Raw genomic sequence first — 8,545 nt, forward strand, 5'->3', positions numbered from 1 at the left:
TCTCACTGCGTACTGGTTATTCTGTCAGGTCAGTCTCTTCATATATATTTATTCTTATATATATATATCATATATAAATGGGAGTTGTAGGTTGTGGATATATTTATGTTGAATTTGGGAGCGATCTAGATGTTTTTGGTTCTATGAGCGATTTAGTTTCTCACACTCAACCTCTCAATCGTTTCTCCCTCACACTCAGCCCTCTCGATCCGTTCGACCCTGCCGAACTTAGCCTCTGCAAGAACTCAGCCTCCGCCAAACTCAGCCTCTGCAAGAGCTACTCTCTTTCACACTCAGCCTCGGCAAGAACCAAGCGACCTCGCCGAAGCAAGAACCAGGTGATCACGCAGCCAAATCTCAGTCTATTCTTTTTAGTTTATGTGTTTGGGTTTCCTTTTAATTTATGAAATTTTTATTATTAGGTCTTTCAATTTATATGTCTGGAAGGAAAATGGATTATAGAAATATGGTGGGTTTTGATTTCAGGTTCATTTTGTTTGACCAAAAAGATTTTTGAAAGGATTCTTGTCAATATTCTCTATTGGAAAAAGTTTACTTTATATCCGAATGGTGATTATGATTGCAACTGCCTCTTCACTTTGACATCCTTAGACATCAGTACATCATGATTTTCTCTTTATATGCGTGACTTTTTTTTGTCGTCAGGGTTATCTTTTTAGTGAAGGAGAGCATTCATTTGTTTTCCTTTACAAATGTGCTTGTGATATATATATATATCTCCACCTATATATGTATGGGTATGTGGCTGAATAATTAATTTTCAATGGTTTTGTATCTGCTTATTTCCTCTACGTTGCAAAGTTAATTAATGATAGTTTTTGCACAAATAAAAACTAATTACTGTTACTGATCTAAAACAAGTAGTGTATTGCTTATTAAATTTATTGGGCTTCTTTTGAAACTGGAATATTTGGAAAAGCTTGTTTGCCATTGATTCCATCTGCTTTGATTTTTTTTTGGTATCTGCAGATGGTGGTGATGGGCAATTGAGCGGGATGGATGGGGTGGTGGTAGTTGATGGATTTGGTGGTTCGCCTCAACTCTCTTTGCTCCTCGGCGCGTTTTGAACAAGTTTCAGCAGTCTGGTCTAATGATCTTTGTAGAAGTCCACAGTTTTGTAACTCTGAAGTCCAAGCATGAATGTTGGATACAATCTCCTCTATCCTGTTTTCCAATTATATGGAGATGAATTCCTTTCAGCACAACTTTGATACCACCACCACTCGCATTAGAAACCACTTTCAAGACATAAGTTTCAATAACGTCCTCCAAATCATAAGATTATTCTCTGAGTTTGGAAACCCAACCATTTCTTACATGAGCCTCTGCATCTTCCAAGGAAACACTCATAATCTCCAGCTTGATCTTTGCTTTGCTGACTTGGCCTTCGGAAAGGATGAACTTTCCAAGACTCTTAGACAGAGAAAAAAGTTCAACCTCTGCTATATCTTTTTATTCTTCTTTTTCAGTTAGTGAATTTATTTTAACTCTTTCAAATTTTAAGGCCTGATCATTGTTTTAAAGCAATTTGTCATTTGCTTTTTTGATTATTTTAAATTATTTCCACTAAATGAATTTAAATTATTTTAAAGCAAATTAAACTAGAATTGAAGTGATCATTTGTTTTGGTTTGTTCAAATTAATGACCATTATTTTAAATTGACTGGTGGTCCTTAATTCGGTGGTCAAAAGTAGCTTTGTGTTGTCTTAATGTATAGTGTGTACGTAATGTTTTTAAATTGATTCACCCTGACTTGGGAATGATGGTTATTAAAAACATGTTTGATAAAAAAATTACTCTTTCATTGGAGATATAGCTTGTAATCAAGTTAATGTGCAGAGGATATGATATCTCTTGTAAACTTTGTTGTTGAGATAGGTCATGAGAATGATTTATATATTTGAGAAGAAGATATAGTACACTTTGGCTTAATGGAGGAGATTGGAGCATCATGTATATCGTTAGATATCAGATATCAAAGATTTTTAAAACCATTATAAGTTTGTAGATAACTTAATTTATAAATTTAACAAAGATATATATTTTTTATGTAGGATTTTATACTTCCAATTAGTGAAAAGAGAGATCAGTCACTTTTTTGTTTTGTTGAGCCAATTTGGTTATCAAATGTTAGATCCACTAAAGAAGAATGAGTTCAATGGGTATCAAAGCGTATGATTGATTCAAATCCGGATCAAATGTAGATGTTGCCATATCATAAGGGGTAAGATTTTTACTTTTCGTATTTTGTTAGTGATTACATATAATATTAATAATGAAATGTTTTTGTGTTTCTGTTAGAAAACATTGGATACTTATAATTATGGATTTTGATAACCAATTGTGCTATTTCCTGGATTCTCTTGACAATTTTCAACCAGATGAAATCAAATCTCACATTTCTTGGTAATAATCTAACCAATTAACTATATACTTTTAAATTCATTTAAAAATTAACAACAAATAAATTTTTATGTTTTTATTGCATAGTGTCTTTCAACATTTGCGCACAAATAATGCGAAAACTAAGGAAGTCGTGTAGAGAACTGTTAAGTGTCCTCGTCAACAATCAAAATCAGTAAAATGTGGATTCTATGTTATGAGGATGATGAAAGACTTCGTGACAAATGAGTTTTCAATGCGATGGCTAACTAGTAAAGTAAGTGAAAATATTTATTATTAAAGTTCTAGCTTCATCTCAAGATTAAGTATATTAATTCAACTCACACAAGGAATTTTGTTTTAGTGTGGCGAGAAGAACTCTTACACAAAGGATGAGATCAATGAAGTACGTGAAGAATAGGCAATATGTGTTATGGATTTGATGAGTACTACATAGGTCTACTCACTTTTGTTAATTTAGACTTTTAAGGAGATATACTTAGAATAACTTAGACTTTCTTTGAGATACACACTTTTTTATTGTCTAACTATAGTTTACAATGCTTATATGAGTAATTTTGTAATTAACTTAAGACTCATCATTATTTTGGATATTTAATTCAAATTCCAGTATTTTATATTACTGTGATATATGTTTTGTTTTTTTAAGTTTGTTTGTATAAAAAGCAGGATTTGTTTTGGCATAATACAATTTTAATGAAAAACAAAAAACACCATAAGTCGGTTCTACTAAAATTGACAATATATGTCTATACCATAAGTCGGTTGGGAACTGACTTGCCCTATTTTACACTAGAGGTCGGTGTCTATCATGATTTACCCTAGAGGTCGGTGTGCAATTGACCTACCATGTCTTACACTAGAGGTCGGTTTGGCGCCAACTAACCTACTATGTTTTTACATCATAAGTCACTGCATGGGAAGTCGGTTCCCAACCGACTTATGAACATTCAGAAGTCAGTTTTTAACCAACTTATCATGTAATTTTTGTAGTATGGCCATCAAATTCCATGGTCAATGGTCCTTCATGCACATCAATCTTGGTTCTTGCAGTTTTCATAAACAGTCTTCCCAACCAAATCAGTGTGGAGCATGGAATGGATTCATCCTCCATATCAAGGACATAAAAATCTGTCGAAAACACCAATTCATTCACTTGAATTAAAACATCTTCTATTACACCTCTGGGATAAGCATTTGATTTATCAGCAAGTTGAATAATCACCCGTGTTTCTTCAAGTGGACTAAGATTCAATGAAGCATAAATGGAGAATGGCATGACATTTATAGAGGCTCTCAAATCCAACATACAATGCTCAATCCTTTTATTACCAATAGTTCAAGGAATAGTAAAAGTTCCAGGATTCTTACACTTTGTTGGAAGCTTCTTTTGAAGAACTGCTGAAACATTCTCCCCCACACTAACATTTTCATTACCCCTCAACTTATGCTTATTAGTGCATAATTCTTTCAAAAACTTGGCATAGCGTGACACTTGTTTAATAGCATCAAGATGAGGAATATTCACCTCCACCTTTCGGAATGTGTCAAGAATTTCCTTATCAACTTCTTCCTTCTTAGTCTTCTTCAGTATACTTGGGAAAGGAGGTGAAGTGACAAAAGTAGGCTTAGTGATTGGTTGTTTAGGACTAATTGGCTTTGGAGGCACATCTTCTTTAATCGAGCAATCAATTGGTGGCTTGGGTGACACATTAATAAGTATTGGAGGACTAGGTGGATCATATTGCTTTCCACTTCTCAAAGTTACCACACTAGCATTCTCTTTGGGATTCTTCTCAGATTGTGAAGGCAATTTATTAGAAAGATGAGCTTCCAACCTGTTATACAATAAGATTCAAGGACACTTGATAGGCTACAAGAGGCAATCCCTGATCTATTTGTATGTGATTTAATATTTATATATGTATATGATCCTGGCTTGTAGAGAACGCCCTAGACTAATACTTACAAAACATTCGCATAACATAATTTATAAAAGAATACCATCCATTATTAAAGTCTCAGGGGAACTTATTTAAAATCATGCAAGTTGGCGCCATAAGTTTAAAATAAGACATAGGTTTTTATGCAAAGTTCAAAGAAAACCAAATAATTTAAATAACAGAGTCCCGCTGATAATTTAGGAAAGTCTCTTAAAAACAAAACATAATTTAAATGGCGTTCTACGTTGATCGTTTTATCGTCCATAGGATTGCCCCACGCCATACACCCCATGATGAAAGAACTCCCCACGTCACCACGCGTGCCATAGAGAAACCCTATTTGCTACCTGGAAGGAAAGTAAGGGGGTGAGCTAAAAGCCCAGTAAGGAAGTACAAGCAAATAAGCAAGTAAGAAAAACAACAAACAACCAAATACTAACGTTCATCTAAAACATCATGGTATATCATAACATAATCGTAACATTTCATCATATCATAACATAAATATGACAAATCATCATATCATAACATAAATGTAACATTTCATCATATCATAACATAAATGTGACATATCATCATACCATAACATAAATGTTACATTTCATCATATCATAACATAAATGTGACATATCATCATACCATAACATAAATGTGACATATCATCATATCATAACATAAATGTGACATATCATCATATCACAAACATACTGCATACATGATGAGCATGGAACGCTAGTTGTCCATGTCACCCTATGAGGTAAACAGGAGATCACTGGTCCTTGAATAACCTCGACGCGTCCGCCCTAGGAGTCACGTCTCAATGTCCTTAGTAACTCGTTCGATGTATCTGACATCGCAATCTGTTTGATGTATCTAACATCGTATTCTGTTTGATGTATCTAACATCCATACACATATCACATTCAACATATCATCACATTATGGCATTCATAATTTCATAACAGTTCATTCATATAACAACCTTACCATTCATAGCATAAAATCATAGAATCTATCTAACTTCCTTACCTCAGGTCCAAGCTAAGAATTTCACAATCTTTCAACGAGCCTATATCATAATCAAAATAACGTTTCTTAGGTTCATAAAATTACTATTTTGCCCTTCCATACAACTCATGTGTGCATGAGCCATGCACTCATGATAACAGTTACACTAAACATGCAATTATCGCAAAAAAGAATAATGCTCGTTCTACCCATTTTACTAACATGATTGTTTTATAAAAATCACATAGTTGAATAATAATCATGATTTTGGACGTAAAAGTTGATTTGCATGTAACATGCATACGTGGGAATGTTGCGTAATAAAAACGTTTTCAAAAACGATAATTCTACATTTCTTGCTTGTATTGTTTGAAAATCAATAGACATATTACACGCTTTATTTTTCTTAAAATTTCTAAGTTGATTAAATTTCTCAAAACAATATTTTATTTTATAAAGTTATTTTATTTTAGTTTAAAAATAAAAATATGTGACAATTTCATCCATTAATTTCTAATTAACAAGAATTAACCAAAAAGCTTGGATTTAATTAAAATGCCTATTTTTAATATGTCCCTTTAGAAAAATAAATTTTATCATTGTGCTACTTAAATGAGGTGAGAAAATATATTTTAAGTGTGGAAAAATACATTTTGATTTAATTTATTTAAGACTTCGTTTATAAGTAGCAAAAATCCATATGTGACAATTTAATAACAATTTTTAACCTTTTTAAAACAAACTTTCAGCCACCATTTATTTTATTCAAAAATCACAAATAAATAGAGTCCAAATATTTTTCTCAAATTAAATAAATGAAAAATCATTACTTATCAAAATATGCATTCATACCATTAAAAATATCATTTTTCAATATTACCATAACTTAGGAAAAATAATTTATTCCAAAAACTCACCAAATTCATTTTAGTGAAACTTACTTCAATATTTTATTACAGAAATTCCAGCAACTATTTTTATCATTAAAATCACCATATTCAATTTTATAAACTCATATTTTCTCAAAATTCAATAAAAATTCTGTAGGTAATTATTTGAGTAAAATATCATAACATGAGACTTAAAATCCTCTTTTTAATTTCATAAAAATTAACATATTCATCAAGAACATTATTTATGCATGCAACTCATCTTCTTATCAACTTTTACCCAATTATTTACAAAAAAACCAGCAAGCTTAATTCCTCATAAAACTCAACTTTTGTCTCAAAATTACATAAAATCATACATGTTTAAAATCTCATTATACTTTTATAATATGCATGATTCTAATATTACTAACATATTCACATGAATCCTTTTAAAAACCATTTGTTGCAATTCCATGAAAACCAACAAAACACTATCAATAACAATAACATATAGTAATTTATAAGCACCATATTCACATATGTCTTATATTAACCTAACATGTTTCTATCATTATTTTCATGCATCTTATAATTTAATCATTCAAAATATAACATGCATCTATCAAAATTTCATGGATCAAAATATCAAGATTGCCAATTATCCTCTTACCCATATAACATAGGTCCTAAAACATGGATCTAATATATTGTAGATCACACAACATCACACAAAATATCAAGAACACCCTTGGGTAAGCCTAGGCCGAAATCACCACACATGCACTCATAGATTATCACCACTTTTATGCATAGCAAAATCAACATCACAACCCTTTTTTTTTAACACAAATCATACTCTCACAATAAACAAATCCTATACACCAATCCTACCAAAATCAACCATTAGCATCATTAACAAAACCTCATAGACAACCCACCAAAAACAATATAAGGGCTAAGAAAAGACCATTACCTCTCTTGATTGTAAAATCAAGAACACAAAAGATCAATACCCAAACTCCACACCCTTGTTCAAGCCTAGGGTTTTTATTGGAAAACCACCATGAGGAGATGAAAGAACCCAAACACACACAAGAAAATAAAACAAGTCAATGACATATATCAAATAAAAGAGATTATACAAATAAGAATAACAAGAGGACATACTCTAAGAGGGGTTCCTCTTCACCTTCTCCTTCCTTCTTCCTTTCTTTCTTTCTTCCTTTCTCTCTCTCTCTCTACACGCCACTCCCTCTCTCTCTCTCTCTAGGTCACGGCAGCCACCCAAGAGCAATGGGTCTTCTCTCCTTTCATATCTCTTTTATCAAAATCCTCCCATAAAGTCTCCCCTAACACAATAAGGTAAGTTTCCATTTCCCATTTATTTTCTCTTAATTTCTCTTTATTTAAAAAGATCTAAAGGAATAAAAATGATCATGCCTATCCCCAAAATAATTATTATCTTCAAATTTTTGATTTTTTATCACTTTAAGGAAATCATTCATTTCCCACTAGGTCACACGCCCAAGCCCTCTTCTTCCCTTTTTTTTTTTTTTTTTTTTTTTTTTTTTATAAATTAACTCAAATAAAATCTAAAATAGGGAAACATAAAATGTGTAGAAAATCTACACATGTGCACCATGCTACCATGCACTAGCACACACTAAATCACTAGGGTGCATTACTATCTATCATGCACCTTAGTGCATTCCACCATAGCTCACATAATCACCTCAATTGTCACACTTAATTAAAATGTAACACTAATAGTAAAATAACATGTTACACAATTATTCACTTATTAAATTAATTAACCAAAAAATTCTAACAATTAAATAAAATAATAAACAATCAAATAAAACAAATAATCAACCAAATAAAATAACAACACTTAAATAAAACAATTCATCACACTTAACATTTAAATCAAGTAAATCACAAAAATTTAAATAATCTAAAAAAAAATTTGGTGCACTACATGGCTAGTATTAATATTTATTAAAATGGATCCATATATTTTGCTGCGTACCTTTGATTTGATCATTTAATACCAACATAATTCTCTCCCAATATTCATACAATGACTCCTCTGTATATAGTCTTATACCACAGATCTCTTTCTTGATGCTTCCAACTTTAGATGCTAGAAAATATCGTTCCAAGAACATAGTCTTCATACCATTCTAGGTTTCAACAGTACCGAGTGGAAGATAGTACAACCACTTTTAGCTGCATCCTTTAGGGAGAAAGGAAAAGCTTGCAGCTTAATTTGTTCTTCAGTCACTGCAGCAGGTTTC

General features: G+C 31.8%; 1 long non-coding RNA gene across 1 annotated transcript; it reads left to right on the forward strand.

The window, feature by feature from the left end:
• Positions 1–2,322: 2,322 nt before the first annotated feature.
• On the forward strand, positions 2,323–2,828 carry LOC133831402 (uncharacterized). The gene is made up of 3 exons (XR_009892497.1): positions 2,323–2,428; positions 2,513–2,681; positions 2,769–2,828. It is a non-coding gene; the product is annotated as an uncharacterized LOC133831402 (long non-coding RNA).
• The last annotated feature ends 5,717 nt before the right edge of the window (positions 2,829–8,545 follow it).

The sequence above is a fragment of the Humulus lupulus genome, chromosome 4, assembly GCF_963169125.1.
Source record: "Humulus lupulus chromosome 4, drHumLupu1.1, whole genome shotgun sequence".
Taxonomy (NCBI): Eukaryota; Viridiplantae; Streptophyta; class Magnoliopsida; order Rosales; family Cannabaceae; genus Humulus; species Humulus lupulus.